This window comes from Podarcis melisellensis (assembly GCF_964234715.1).
Source record: "Podarcis melisellensis genome assembly, chromosome: 15".
In the NCBI taxonomy this organism is placed as follows: domain Eukaryota; kingdom Metazoa; phylum Chordata; class Lepidosauria; order Squamata; family Lacertidae; genus Podarcis; species Podarcis melisellensis.
Window position 1 is genome coordinate 33,161,254 of NC_138532.1, and position 16,278 is coordinate 33,177,531.

General features: G+C 45.0%; 1 protein-coding gene across 4 annotated transcripts in view; it reads right to left on the bottom strand.

The window, feature by feature from the left end:
• The window catches only part of RASA4B (RAS p21 protein activator 4B), a 46,580-nt gene that overhangs the window by 27,451 nt on the left and 2,851 nt on the right, over nucleotides 1–16,278 (bottom strand). Inside the window, exon 1 of one of the 4 annotated variants that reach the window (XM_081890322.1) lies at nucleotides 121–623. The exons of the other annotated variants lie outside the window; for them this stretch is intronic. The gene's annotated coding sequence lies outside the window, so the exon portion shown is untranslated. Of the gene's footprint in view, nucleotides 1–120; nucleotides 624–16,278 lie in introns of those variants that run through there. 4 annotated transcript variants of the gene reach the window in all.

Genomic DNA, 16,278 nt, shown 5'->3' on the forward strand with positions numbered 1-16,278 from the left:
ATTCTCCATGGCTGTTGCATGATACAAATTACCCCCAGAACACACTGATTCACAAGAAGGTGCCTAATGCAGAGTCAGACCACTGGCATTGTCTCCCACATGGGTCTCTCCCAGGCTTACCTGGGAAATGCCAGAGATTCAGCCCTAAGACCTTTTCAAGATTCTAGTCCTCATGGGTCTGGAAAAGGTTTCATCTTGCTCAGTCTTGTTCGCCCTGACTGGCAGTGGCTTGCCTGGGTCTCAGCCCTACCTGGATACGCAAAGGATGGAATAGGGGACGTTCTGCCACTGAGTTACGGCCTTCTTCTACATTAGAGAGATTTCCAGCACCTCCTCCACCACATCCTGCCTCACAACATTCTGCCAGGGGTGGGAAGCAGTTGTAGGCTTTAATCAGTGCAATTAGCCAACTAATGCTTTAATCCCATATCATTACACAGGCGCACACACACAACGCTTCTGGTCATTTAGGAGGGACGACACTCTGGCATGAAGTTGTGGACTAAGGAGGGGCACCACAGACCTCTTTTTCCCCTGTATCAAATTTGGTGGGAAAGAAATGTCCAGAGCTCTGTTTTCCTCCCAGTGCAAAGTCCGCCACCCTTCAGATTTCTCTTCCCTATTATCTGGACATTCCCTATGCGATCAATGTCCCTTTTCCCCCATTTGGATTTTCAAAGCATAAGACATCTCTGGATGTAGGGCAGAAAAGAAACTGTGGGACACCAGCAGATGGAGAACGATAGTTGGACAAATCTGACCCAGAGATCTTTCCCAGAGGGATTCAAATTTCTCTTTGAAAGGAGTCTACAACATGATCAAGCAGAATCAGATTTATTGCAGGTCGACACAGTACTGTGGGCAAAGAACCCCCCAACTCATGCTGGAAAGAGGGGATTGCACATTCCAGTTCACATCACAGATAAGACCGTTCAAATATCCCTACTACAATTCCTATTGGTTAAGAAATTGCAGTTTACAGGCTTCCTGATCCGCCCACATCATGTTTGCTCCTAAACATGTAAAATAGGTATCCCCAACAATAACATACATCCCATGTCCATTCAAATGAGCAGTTTTTACAATAGGGGTGTGTTTTATAATATTCATGAAGCATTTGAGCAAGGGTACTAGTTCTTAAACTATCATCTGCTATTTCTCCTTGTTATGTCCGTGTCACCTCTAAATTCAAGGCTAACAATCTACTTCTAATACATTCTTTACTTAATTGTAACATTATCCAGGAAAAGAGCCTCTTAGGGAGTCAAGCTTTTAAGTCCAACATTTGCTTTGTCTCAGCATCTCAGGATGTAAGACATTTACAACTCCGGTTGTAAAACATGCAGAAACAGTTCTGCAAAGGGACTCTTCCTTGTGGCTTCTTTGAACCTCTTTGTTCACAGAATCGGTCTTAAGGCAGGCAGTGGCCATCCTCACCATACCTTCCCTAAGAATAAATATCATTTTCATTCATTTATTCCACAATTACACATGGACAAAGGAGAATTAAAGGAGTCATGAGGCAGAGGTATGGACAGGCCCAGAGACCACTAAATCTAGTTTGTCCCCATCCTCCTCCTAGTTGTGTTCTACAGAGCCAACACCACAAAAGAGGAATCCAATGTCTGGTGCCAACCGTTGGGCCAGATATAAATAAGGCAGGCAGGTAGGGTCATGCTTAGGTTGGTAGAGCAGACCTCCATTCACCCTTATGGACCAGCCTCCATTTTTATGCATCTCCTCCCCCCCAAGAAAAACTATGCAAGTTAATTTGAGAGCCCAAGGACCTGGTCCATAGATGTAGCCAGGATTTTTGTTAGGGCAGGGGGCAGGCCATTTGTTGGGGGGGGGGGCAAACCTCAAATTGCCATGTATTTTTATTGATTTTTATTTATTGGGGGGGGAAGCTGCCCCCCCGGCTACGCTCATGACCTGGTCGTTCACCTGCCCAGTGGCTGCAAGGACACTTAGAGCATTGCTTTCCATTACATAGCAGGTTGCAGCTAAATCCGAAAGGTTTACTGTGGATTTTCTAGGCTTAACAAAGGTTCTCTCTGTTGATTCATTTTCACCTTAAATAAATATCATCCCCACGTTATTACTGTGATCAGGCTGCAGGAAATGAACTATAAGATGTTGACCCAAGTGAGCTTAATTAAAGTAGGATAATAGCTACCACAGCACTGGAAAGCTGGTGTTTAAAAAACTCTCATGAAATAAATATTAAATTTGAAAGCATTAAAGCTTGTAAATCCATATGAACCTAACCAAACCTTGAGATCATCATCCGAGGCCCTCCTTTGTGTGCCTTCTCCATGAGAGGTCTGGATGGCAGCAACATAAGAAAAGGCCTTTTCTGCAGTGGCTCCCCATTTTTGGAATCCTCTCCCCAGGAAGGTTCGCCTGGTGCCTTCATTATACACCTTTAGGTGCCAGGTAAAAAGCACTGTTGCTGTTTAAGCATAAAGATCCTATTTGTGGAGGGCAATAAATAAAACTGTTCACATTGCACTGTGTATGTATGATATGTTTTATTAGTGATCTTAAATGTATTTTGCATATCTTCCTATATACATAAAAATGTAAGGCTGTCATCACGCAGCCCCCATTGGAGGATTTGTAGTGCCAGATCACAATACTGGATATGAATGGAGTTGGGAAGGTCAAGTGAGCTTACTGGTTGCATGGGGTGGGATCTGAAAGCTTTAGGGATTTAATGTGAGGCAGAATGGCAGCAGGGCTTGTGAATGGAACTAGCAGAGGAACAGCCCCTAGTATTTATACTATATTTTAGGGCTGCCATATTTCAGAGAGTGAAAATCCAGATATAAAAGTTGTTGAGCTTTGTTTATTTCTGACCTGGTTTTTTTGGAAATCCCTCCCCCCGCCCATTCCATTCCTGACATGGGTTGACATACGTCCGGGTTTCCCCGAATATTCTATACATTTCTCAAGAAGCTAGACAATACATATAGATTGTGGTTAAAGCTATGCGTCCTCAGTTTCACATGCCAGCAGTGGGAGCTCACTGGAGCCAGAAGAAACAGTAGTATGTACACAGCCTAAGTGCAACTCAGACCCTTCGAAACGCCTTGGCTTGAATGTAAAAACCAGAAAGGAATCCTGGCTGTGAAAAAAAGACCACAGAGGCAAACAAGACACTTGGCTTCCAGGAAAAGGATTTTAAAACCTTGGGGCCTCATCCAGAACATATGCACAAAGGAAGAGGAAGGGAAAAGAAACCAACTGGATATTAAAAACAACAAACAACAAACTGAAGGCTGAATTAACGTGTCCGTGTTTTCCTTTTGGATTACAAGTACTAGGAAGGGCAGATAAGGTGCCACCTTTATTTTGGAACAGTGGCAGTGCCCAAGGCAGTAATTTTCTGATTGTTTTGATGGGCTGCTGAGAGATATTAAAACCCCCAAAGGTGTCTGCAAGCACTGTTTCGTGTGTACAGGTTGAGGCAGCTTGCTTACTATGTGGGACAGTACAGAAATGTGCATGAAATATGTATATGCTAACTACAGCTGTACACACACACCATATATTTAAACAACATTCCTCCCCCTACCTCCCCAAAAAGAACAATGGGAACTGTAGTTTGCCCCTCACAGAAGTATCATTCCCAATACCCTTAACAACAGTTCTCTCTTTGGGTTCTTTGAGGGATGTGTTGCAAAGGCAGGGTGTCGATATAGCTATGCAAAGATGGAAGACTTCCATGGGCAGCCGGTGAAGGCTGTGTGAGAGACAAACTCTCGCTCTCGCTGACAGGGCTTAACTTGCCCCTGATCAAATTAACATGGCAGGCGTCTGGGTTTCTCACTAACGCCGCTCTTCGGAAACACAACTAGCTGTTTAAAACCAGTGAGGAGCTTTGGGGCCCAGTGCAAAGATCAATACCTTTCCCACAATTCCCTGACTGGAAGTGGTTTAATAGCTGTTATAAAGAATTCTAAGGTCTCAAATATAGAAAGAATATTCATAAAATGCACAAGGCAAACACATACATAAGTATATAAACCATGTGCCTGAAATAGTTAAGGAGAGCAATCCTGAAGCCATTTTGACTCTCCCAAATTGACTTAGGGGACTCAGTCCCTTGGGGAGTTAGAAAAAAATGGGGGGGGTTGGCTTTTGCTGCCCATCACGAAGCACAGAGCTTCCCCTGCAACGGACAGGCCACCCTGCTGAATTATTGGGTACAACTGGACCTCGCCATTATTCCAGATGCTAAGAGTCAGACGCAGATGTTCTTACCATCCATGCTGTGAACTAGGATTTGCAAGACTGGGGTTCACAAGCCCCCACACTCAGCCACGAAACTCGCTAGGTGACCTTGGGTCTGTCACAGTCTCTCAGCCTAACCTACCTCACAGGGTTGTTGGAAGGACAAAACAGAGGGAGGAGAACCATGAATGCCTCCATGGAGGAAAGGTGCAATATAAATGTAAATAACAATACTTCCTTCAACAATACCACTGAACGCACTCAGCTTTTCTTTTTCAAATGCTCCTCACAGGGCTTGGGTTCCCAAACCTTCCACCCCTTTGTCTTTCTCCATCTTTGGATACATTCCAGTTGAAAGGTTTTCCAACAAGAGATTTCAGAGAATGCTGAAGTGTCAATAAAAAGGCCTTTTCCAAAGCTTATGCAGTGACTAACCAAACCATGTATTTATAGAACTGAGAGAATGGATGTTTGGAGACCTGTGACCTAACCTCCTTCCAGTCGCTTCACTGACTGCCCCCTTGGGCCCGTCCTGCTCAATTTGCCACCGTCTCAACTCAAGGTCAAATGAGCCTCTTGCCCCGATAGTGTTTCTCACTATCAGATTTCTAAAACGAGAGGGAGATGCCCAGGTCTCAAGCCTGCTTGGATATTCGCTACCACAGGGTCTCCCATATCGGGTGCCCTCTGCACGTGTATCAAGTCATCCTGCAATCACATTGCAGGCAGCAAGGCTGAGTAGCTGCAAAGTACCAGTGGGTGTGCAGTCCTTTCGTGTACACATTTTATGAAGTTATCGTGAAATAAGGATGGGAAACCTGTTAATTTCAGTTTTCTCCGTTTCTCATTTCCCCAGGCTTTAATTTGATTCTCCACATTTCTGCAGCCAACTTGCGGATTTTCTTTCTAAGAATCCTGATGAAAATTCTTCAGCATTTTCAGGAAAATTTCTTCTAACACACACTACTTTGAATAATGTTTTCCCTCAAAGAATTATGGGAGCTGCGGTTTGTTAACAGTGCAGAGTTCTCAGGAGACTCCTGTTCCCTTCACAGAGCTACAATTCCCTGGGACTAATCTGGGAAGGCCTTGAAGTCCTGCATTCAGCACCAGGCCTGAAATTCCTCACCCCGTCTTACTGGCAAAATGCGAGCTTCTGCTCCTTCTTCCTTGCAGACATCTTTTTCAAAGCAGTGGCAGGCTTCTGCAGGAGATCAAGCACACCAGTGGCTTAGATCTTAACATGTGCACTGTTAAAAAGAGTACTGTAAAGGCTTTGAGTGCAGAAACAGAGAGTAAGTCAATAAGAAAGGAGTCATCAAATTAGAGACTTTGGAATTGCCTCTCCCGAGTTATTCGCTTGGCCATCTGCTGGGCACTTGCTAGATATGGGAAAGGTTCATTAAGTGGCTGAGGCCAGCGGGACTTCATTTCCTCTGCAAGGCAAGCAAACAGCCTCCATGAGAACAGGTTCCATGAGGGCCATTTCTGCAGCTAAGGCACAACAGACCATATGGCCATGAGGAAGGCCTTGATAGGAGCCTGGACAGCCACAAATCTATGGTTCTGTTAAAAGAAATGGCAAGTGTCAGTTTGCTCAGAGAGAGAGAGAGAGAGAGAGAGAGAGAGAGAGAGAGAGAGAGAGAGAGATGCCTATTTCAGGCTCCTCCACTTGGCTTCTAGAAGTTTCTCCCAGTGTAGAGGAGGTCATCTTGTCTTGTCACTTCCTTCCTGCCACCCAAAGAAAGATGCTTTAAGTTGATCAGAAGTTGAGCAGGCATCCTGATGCAGTTGCTGACAGATCTAATGCAATCTTCAGTAGCATTCACACAAAAAAGGGCCGGGTCCAGATCGTGGCTAGTAGTAATACAGTGGTACCTCGGGTTAAAGACGCTTCAGGTTACAGACTCCGCTAACCCAGAAATAGTGCTTCAGGTTAAGAATTTTGCTTCAGGATGAGAACAGAAAACGTGCTCTGGCAGCTCAGCGGCAGCGGGAGGCCCCATTAGCTAAAGTGGTGCTTCAGGTAAGAACAGTTTCAGGTTAAGAACAGACCTCCAGAACAAATTAAGTTCTTAACCCGAGGTACCACTGTATTATATTTCATAAAATTTGTAAACCACTTGACTGCAGAAGAATGTGGTCTTCGTGTCTCAAAGATGCCGCATGCAAAGTGCATGGGTCGCCCTCTTCATTGCACCCTGCCACCTCGAGATAAGAGTCAGATGGGCAGGTGAGCCAAGGGGGTGCAACATTTGATCGTAAGTTCAGTTTGGGTGATCGGTAGCCTTAAATGCCTCATGGTGCTAGCCCTCATGCTGGGTGTTCTTTGCTTTTTGCTTTGTTTCCTTGCAACGTGCATTTAGGCAGAGCATATGACATCGGGAGACCACACCTGGCCGAGCTAGAGCCTGAGGTGGTGCCATAAATGGATTCCTTCCTCTACTCTCCATTAATCAGCGCAGCTTGAGGCACTGTATAGCAGGAGACCAAATAATGGAATGCACACCTGAATTATCCTATTTTCAGCTCCCTGCTTTGGCCTTCGTTAATCATTTGCAAGCTAAAGGCAGAAAAATAAACAGCCATTTAATTCGAAAAAAGGGTGCCCTGTGAGATGGGGGAAATAGAGATATCTCAGGAGCTGGATTTATAGCTGCTGAGTTCTGCATTTAACCATTTGGCTGCTGGCTGTTATTGCCAAGTCAGTGGAATAAACAGCTCCACCGATATACGGTAAGCATGAGACTTTTAATATCAGGGTCGTGGGTTTGAGACCCACATTGGACAAAAAGAGGGTTGTAGCGGGTTGGACTAGATGAGCCTTAGGGTCCCTTCCAACTCTAAAATTCTATGATTCTATGAAATTTTAAGAACATGGTGGAGAGAGAGCTGCAAAAGACAGGATTGTTCATAGGGCCTGAATGCCACTTAAAACCACTTAGCAAAGCTCCCATTGTAGGTGGCAGAATGAAAACTTCTCCAGTCTTTTAGCGTGAATACGTCTTAATTAACACATTTTGGCATGCAGTTCCTTCTGATGCAATGCAGTTTCAGACGTCATTTTCACCAATATATTTATTTTTATGCCCATTCCCCCCCCCCCATATGTGGGCTTTTGTAAACGTTATTTTGTTCAGCAACTGCATTACAAAATTTGGATGTGTGCTAATTTTGATGGATGGCTGTATTTTGGTTCTCATGTTGCTTTGAAAAGTGCAAATTTGATATACCGTACTTAACTTTAAATGTGAAGTGAATCGATTTTCTCCCTCATTCCTACTCAGGAGTGAGACTGAAGGCCAAACCTGCATATAATTATTTAAAAAGCTTTGCATTTAACGTTCTCCTTTGCATTTTTGTGTTACCATTTTTTTATGTAGGGTTCAAACATCCTGTATCCTGATGATGTTTGATCCCATTATTGAAATGAAGAGTGTTTTTGTTTTTTTAAGCCTAAGGGTGAGTGTCAGAATAAAGATTTAGCCACAATAAGATACGTATTCTCCTCAGGGACTATTTTAAACTTCCTGCCCCCACCTACTATCTGGTCATAATTCTGGCCACCAGTGAAGACTTGATGTCAAAACACATCTGCCCTTTGTAATATTTGAGTGTGCTCACATTTATGTTTTGATGGGCCCTTGTTTTAAATCTTATTTCTGTTGTATGCATTCTTTTACCATAAAATACACACACAAAAACTATTTTTGGCTGAGGCTTTTAACCGGTCTGCTCCTGGCTCAAGATTTTCCTCCAATAGACCACAAAGAAGATTGGCCTCCACCCAAGAACATTCTCTCACAGAGCACTTCCATACACAGAGAAGGTGAGGACTCAGAAAACTTACTACAGGCATTCCATCTCCCCACCAACCAAACTGTCCCCCAGTTACTCAGCACCAACCCTAATCTTTGCCAGTTTCATCAAGTCAACTGAGGTAGAACCTACTTGCTTAAATATGGAAGAAACCATAGGAACACAACAGTTCCATCCCCAACTTAGCAGAAAATCTTGAAATTCCCAATTTTCATTTTGAAAGATATCCACGTTTCTAGTCCACATGCGTGGCTGCAATCTCCAAATACCACCTCCCCATGGTACGTTCTGCTGCATTCAAAGGGGCTTTCCTTCTAAATAAACATAATTAAGGGTTTAATGGTATGAATGCTTTGATTATACAACCCAACAATTCGACCTTCGAAGAACTTCGCTTAAGGCAGATGTCCTTCTTAAAGATTTCTGAGTGTGGTGCCGTACAGAGGATGAGGGTATCTTACAAAACATTTGAAGAAAATTGAGTCGGGGAAGGAATGTGATGACGGTCTTAAATACTACTAGAAAGAGATCAAAAAAGGAAAGCAGCTATGAGCCTTCAGAGGGAAAGAAGCTTGCAACAGAGGATCTCTACGTAATTTGTTCATCTGAAAGATATATTTAATCCACTTTTTTTCTTCTCCCCAATCCTGAGTACAGACTAAGAACTTCCTCAACCCATAACAAAACATGTTTTTCTTCTGGAGGTCTCCGGGCTGTTAGCATTGAATAAACAGCTTTAAAAGGTCACACTCAAAATCATTTCCTCCCTCTGTAAGGTTTTATGCTTTGTTGACAGATCCACAAGGTTTCCAATTACCCAGAGAGCCTTCCAGTAAAAGGTACACTGGCAGGGGGAAGTGGGAGGGGTAAGAGACCCTCTCTAATATGTTGCTAAAGTGAAGTTCTTTGTTTTCTTTTTCAAAGGGGAATATTAGTCACCAGAACAAGGAAACTTTAGTGAGTATGTAAAATGTACACAATATGTGGAGTAGAAAGAAAAGAGGCCAAAACGTTTCAAGCATTTTCCCCCCATAAAGGCACAAAATAAAGTTTAGAAATGCTGCAAAATACATATGTGTGCTGGCTATGATTCGAGTCCTCTTGGTTTGACTGCACCACAGCATGCTGGGATTGAACCCTTTGCCTGATCAGTCTGTTGTCTTGTTTCACTGAAGTCAAGTTGCTGACACCCTACTGGATACCTAACTGCATAGATTGTAAGCTGCTTGGGGCAGGGAACTGTCTTGGTACTTCTATTACTCAAGCTTCCTGCACCCCACCCATTGACTGCTTAAAAATTACAGAGGGTCCAGACAGAACACATCATGATTTTTCTTCCTGTCGCAGCGGTTACAATGCAATGCATGCCAGATTTTCAGTTTTATTTCATCCGTGTTCTTTATCGGCTTCCTCCTTCTCCATCTTTCATACTCCTAATCCTTCCTAGTCCTTTCAAGTGCCTCCTCTCCCCACCAATTCTGGTCCGTCATGCTCACCTTGCAGGTGAATCACAAGTTCTCAGAAGGACAGAGCAGCCCCTGAGCTCTACCATTTGCAGCCGTCCTTGCTTCTGTCCTTCCCAGACTTTCCATAGAGCCCCTGAGCAGACCACAGCTTGGACTGCCTGCTCTAGAGCAAGATTTTCACAGGGATGGCTTTATAGAGACAACCTGGGCTCCAAGCCAATTTCTCATCCTAGCTTCAGCAGGCTCAGCGCTAGAAAATGTGTTGTGAGTTTGGGGCTTCATCAGTCCTTCCATGATGTAGAAGGTATGCAGCACTTCATTGTTCACAATTGTTTTAGAACTTAGCCTGATGTCCCCAGCCTTGCATGCAAAAGGTTCCAGGTTCAGATATTATGATAATAATAAATAAACCTTTATTGTTCTACACCACCTGTGTGCAGTGAAATTAAACAAGCCCCCCCCCCATACACTCAGTCTTGTTCATGCTCTGCGTGCTTGTCAGAAGTCAATTACACCACTTTTTTTCCATTCAGCAGCCCAACTGTTCTTTAACCTGTTGGTGCGGCTGACTATACTTCTGTATCTCCTGCCCAAAGGTAGGAGATTAAAGAAGTGCTGGCCAGGGTGTGAGTCATCCCTAAGAATTTTCCTCGCTTTCCTGAGGCAGTGGTCTCCCGCGATGTCATCTAGCGAACTCCAAGGACAGCCCATGATGTCATGTGCTGTATTCGCCACCCTCTGTAGGGACTTCCTGTCCGTGGCTGTCAAACCAGCGTACCACACTGTAATACAGTATGAAAGGACACTTTCTATTGTGGCTGGTAGGAGATCATCAATTTTTGTTTGACATGGTTCTTTCGCAAGACCCTGAGGAAATGGAGTCTCTGTTGGGCCTTCCTAACCACCTGGGTTGTATTGATTTTCCAAGTGAGGTCTTCACTAAGGTAAACTCCCAGGAATTTAAAGGAAGAGACACTCTCCACACACACACACACACACACACACACACACACACACACCCCTGATATAAAACAGAGCTAGTTCCTCTCTCTTCCTCCAAAAGTCCAACACCATCTCCTTTGTCTTGCTGATATTTAGGTGCAAGTTGTTCTCTAGGCAACATGTGGAGACTTTTTGAACCTCCTCCCTGTACACTGATTCATCTCCACCTGTAATTAGACCCATTATGGTGGTATCATCTGCAAACTTAATAAGTGCAGTGGTCAGATGAAATGCAGTCATATGTATATAACAAGTACAGGTAGGGGCTCAGCACGCATCCCTGTGGGGTGCCAGCGCTGAGCTTCAGAAAGGTAGATGTAACAGGCCCAATCCTCACCATTTGTGTGTGATTGCTCAGAAAGTCTTTAATCCAATCACACATGGTAGGGAAAAGGTCCAGGTCCACCAGCTTTTTAATAAGAATGTCCGGAAGGATGGTATTAAAAGCCGAGCTATACTCAATAAACAGCATTCAGACATCACTTGGCATCTCTCATCCTTAAGGGTCATGCTAACTGGGACTGAGGGTTTATCCACACTTGCTTTTCCTCCACTCTTTCTAGGCACAGTCCAGACTTTACCTTTACCTTACCAGACTTTAAAGCTCTGTATCCAAACAACTCGCCCCACCTCCCGCTTTTAACTCCAGAGCTTTCCCCGCAAAACCCCACTCTTTAAAGCTCAGTGAGAGCAATCAGCAGTCCTCAGGAAACCTGAACTGCTGCTTGCTGTGATTGAGCACTAAAGAGCAGATTTTCTTGGGGAAACCTCAGGACCGAAAACAAACAAACTGCATGGACCTGGAGCTTTTAAGTGTGGACCAGTGCCTGGAAAGAGGAGGGCAAAGTGTGGAAAAGCCCTTGCGGGGGGGGGGGGAGCCAATGCAATTCTAGGCTGCATCAACAGAAGCATAGTGTCCACATCAAGGGAAGTAATAATAGTCCTGCTGTATTCTGCCTTGGTCAGACCACACCTGGAATACTATGTTCAATTCTGGGCACCACAATTTAAGAAGGATGTTGACAAGCTGGAATGTGTGCAGAGGATGATCAAGGGTCTGGAAACCAAGCCTGATGAGGAACAATGGAAGGGGATGTTTAGCCTAGAGAAGAGAAGACTGAGAAGTGGTATGAGGGCCATCTTCAAATATCTAAAGGACTGTCACATGGAAGATGGAGCAAGCTTGTTTTCTGCAGCTCTATAAAATAGGATCCGAGCTAATGGATTCAAATGACAAGAAAGGAGATTCCAGCTCCTTTCATTAGGAAGCATTTTCTGATGGTACGAGTTGTTCGGCAGTGGAACAGACTCCCTTGGAAGGTGATGGACTCTCCTTCATTGAAGATTTGTAAGCAGAGGGTTTGATGGTCATCTGCCATGAATGCTTTAGCTGTGATTCCTTCCAGCTCTGCAATCCTATGATGGGACTTGGACAGCCTAACAAGATCTGGAGGGACACAGGCTTCCCACCACTGCGATGGACAGTATTGAGCTAGGTGGACCAAGAGTTGGGACATTGAAAGCCAGCTTTCAGTGTGCCTAATCCTGAAAGGAAGAACGATAATGCCCTCCCACCCAAAACACAGTACTTTAAAAAAAAAACAAGCTTTGCAAATCGAAAACTCATGCCAACTTTTTGACAGATTACAGTTAACCTTTAAAAAACAAACAAAAAACCCCAACATTACATGAAGTGGCAGAAATCCTTTTCAAAACACAGTACTTTCTGAACATAAAATATCAGCATGACAGAAAGGCGGCTAGTCTGTCGCATCCATTATTACTATTAGCTAAAAACAACCCCACAATAAAACCAACCAACCAACGCAATTAAGACAGCAGGCAAGGAAATAAAGGTTCCACTGTCAAGGATGTTCTGGTCACAAGGTGTGCACCAAGAGATATAGAGCCTCTTGTCACTTTAAAAAAGGTTAATGGAGCAAAGAAACATTAAAAAGAGTGGTCCCTGGCAGTCAAAGATGGTACAGTCCAGGAAGATACACCTTTTTGCCGTGGCCTTTGACACACAATATATATTTTTCTGGTCCCACCCCATTCCTGTGATTACAACTTCTTGTAAACTGCCTTTAATAGGGAAGTTTAAATTGCTGTAACTCACCCTGGGATCTTATGGTGAAGGGCAGGTAATCAATCAATCATCATCATCATCATCACACTTCAACCTGCTGAGGTTTGGTTTTGTAAACATGGCAGCCATGAAAGAATGAAGGCCACAGACCAGGACTGCATGCAATAGTTTGCATGCATGTATTTGTTGTCTTGAGTTATGTATGCAAAGTAAGGGCTGTCAAAGTGCATCTCTCCTGAGGCTGCAATCTATTTCTATTAGGACTAGCTGTAAGCCGACTATAACATTTCAAGAGGATTAGGTGCATAACTGCAGTTTAATTTTTTTAAAACAAGTTAGATGGCCACATAAATATACCAAGAGTGATTTCTCACCATGATTTCCCATCTTCCCCACCCTCAGCAGCCCCCTCCTTGCTTCTTTAGTTCCCTCCACCTTCCAAATGGGGCCCACAGTTGCTGCAAATCGTATTCTAGCCTCATAGAATCGGAGTTGGAAGGAACCATAAACATCATCTAGTCCAACCCCCGGCAATGCAGGAATCTGAAGGAGTGTCTCCACCCCCATCGTTCTGCCTAGACGCTGAGGTCCAGTTCCAAGGGCCTTCTAGCGGTTCCCTCACTGCGAGAAGCCAAGTTACAGGGAACCAGGCAGAGGGCCTTCTCAGTAGTGGCACCCACCCTGTGGAACACCCTCCCACCAGATGTCAAAGAGAACAACTACCACCAGACTTTTAGAAGACATCTGAAGGCAGCCTTGTTTAGTGAAGCTTTTAATGTTTGATACATTACTGTATTTTAATATTTTGTTGAAAGCCACCCAAAGTGGCTGGGGAAGCCCAGCCAGATGGGCAGGGTATAAATAATAAAATTATTATTATTATTATTATTATTATTATTATTATTATTTGCCCAATGTGGGGCTCAAACCCACGAACCTGAGATTATGTCTCATGCTCAACTGACTGAGCAAAGAGTGGTTTCCACACAAGATGCATCTAACAGCACATGTAGTGAAGGCTGGTCAATGAGGGCAAATAAGGCACTGTCCCACCAACCTTGGCCTGCCCACTTGTCTGACTTCTTGCTTACAACCATTTGGAGGTGACTCTGCCTTCCGTCCTACTTAGAGACCAGCCACCACTGAGAGGGCGGGGGTGTGGTTTTTAAAGCATTACTGCAGTGTCGGCAGAGGAATCCCAATAAGTAACAGGGTCAGAGCAAGTGCAGGGGGCTGGATGGAGTGGGGCAGAATCGAACCTTTCCCTTCTCCTGTTGTGATCCCGAAGGAAAGCTATCTATTTGCTTTGGGAGGGAAGCTGCACCCTTTTTGGTACCAGAGACAAACTTCCTAACCTTCAAAATGGATTCCCCCCGCCACCCTGGCCCAAGGGAGCCAGTGTGGTATGATAGTTAGCACAGGCATAGGCAAACTCCAGCCCTCCAGATGTTTGGGACTACAATTCCCATCATCCCTAGCTAACCAGTGGTCAGGGATGATGGGAACTGTAGTCCCAAACATCTGGAGGGTCAGAGTTTGCCTATGCCTGAGTTAGCATGTCAGATTAGCACCTGGGAGAGAGCGGGGCTCAGCCATGAAGCTCACTGGGTGACCCTGGAGGCCAGTCACTGCCTCTCGGCTTAACCTACTTTACAGGCCTGTTGTGGGGATTAAAGGAGCAGGAGGAGAACCATGTACACCATCTTCAAATATCTCAAAGGGCTGCCACATGGAATATGGAACATGGAATATTGGTTTTTTCCCTGCTCCGGTGGGTAGGACTTGATCCAATGGATTCAAGTTACAAGAAAGGAGCTTCTGACTAAACTTTCTGGCAGTAAGAGGTGTCCGACAGTGGAACAGACTCCCTTGGAAGGTGGTGGACTCTCCTTCCTTGAAGGTTTTTCAGCAGAGGTTGGATGGCCATCTGTCATGGATACTTTAGATGAGATTCATGCATTGCAGCAGGGTCCCTTCCAACGCTACAATTCTATGCCACCTCGGAGGAAAGGGTGGGATATAAATGCAATTTATCAATCACACACCCCTACAATCTGAAGTGGTACCCTCCTGGAAAGGCTGTACCGCTCTGCCCTGCTTGAATGTAAACACTGGCTTCCTATGGCTCCACTATCTCAGCTCTGTAGGCCTCAGCCCAACACACAGTAATAGAGGGCAGACAAGAAGAAAAGGCTTAGTGTAGCTGGGAGGGGCCCCAATAATAGCTAGGGATTGCCCGGGCTCTCATCCAGTTCACAGGGCACCATGACATTTCCAGAGAAAAGCTCTCATTTTAATATATTAATGGACTAGCCTTTTCAGCTGTCACAGAAGACTACAATGCAGAGAGTTGACCTGGGGCATTCATGAACTGGGGGTGGGGGTGGGGGGAGAAGCTGAGAGAGGAGAGAAGGGAGGCCTCCTACCCTTTCGACTTGTTTCTTATTTCATCAGCTGCTCCTGATACCGGGGGAGCACAGCGAAGGGAAGCAGCCAGAAAAAGGGTTCAAGAGACACATGATAACAGAAGGATCTAAATAAGTGATTGCCAGACTATGCGCCGCAACCAAAGACCTTGCACATGAGAAATCTGGGCTTGCCCACACACAAAGAACAAGCTGTAGTTTTGCACCTGCCTGTCTCCCTCCCATTAATGTAGGGGCATCCACACAACATCCTCCCCAACCCCCGTGTGGTCTGGCTTTCCTCTGCCCCTTTAAATGTGGGGTTGGGATCTCCTAACAGCTCTCAGAACCCTCCCCAGATTCTTTGGGGAAAGCCATGACTGGTATGGTAATAGTTTAAATATATAGTGTGACTGCGGCCCAAGTCTCTCTTAAGGGGGAGGGAGGAGAAGCCATTTCCTCAAACTGCAGGGTGCCCCCTACAATGTTTCCCTTCACTTGGGTGAAGATCAGTATGATAAGGAAAGGTTTAAACAGGCTTCTACTTTCTAGCACAATGTTGTCAGCAAATCTAGGCCATCTCTGAGGCAAGCACACTTAACAGCTGGCTGCAATTGTGAAGGGGAGGACGTTCTGCACCAACCACCTGCCTCTTAAGGTATAGGAAGTAACCCATTTTGTTTTGGATGAAAACCACATTATAATTGCAAGCCAAGCCCGCAAGCAAAGGAAACTACAAATCTTTCTCAGAAGGGAGCTTAAGTTCAGGGATTTCAGAAAGTTTGCATCAAAGGATATTGCCTTTCTTGTTAGTCTCCATACTGTCCTTGCAAATATCTGCATAAAGTAAAGGTAAAGGTACCCCTGCCCGTACGGGCCAGTCTTGACAGACTCTGGGGTTGTGCGCCCATCTCACTTAAGAGGCCAGGGGCCAGCGCTGTCCGGAGACACTTCCGGGTCACGTGGCCAGCGTGACATCGCTGCTCTGGCGAGCCAGAGCTGCTAGTTGGCAGGCGCTGGGACCGAGCAGCAGGAGCGCACCCCGCAGCAGGGATTCGAACCGCCGACCTTTCGATCAGCAAGTCCTAGGCGCTGAGGCTTTAACCCACAGCGCCACCTGTGTCCCTAAATATCTGCATAGAGGTTTTTTTATTGTATTGCAATGCTTTCTTTAGAAGATTTAACTTCTCCACCCTGAGATTGCCCCAAGGCCTTCCATAAAGCACCAAGGCCACATTCACATAATTCATGTCTAGGAGGA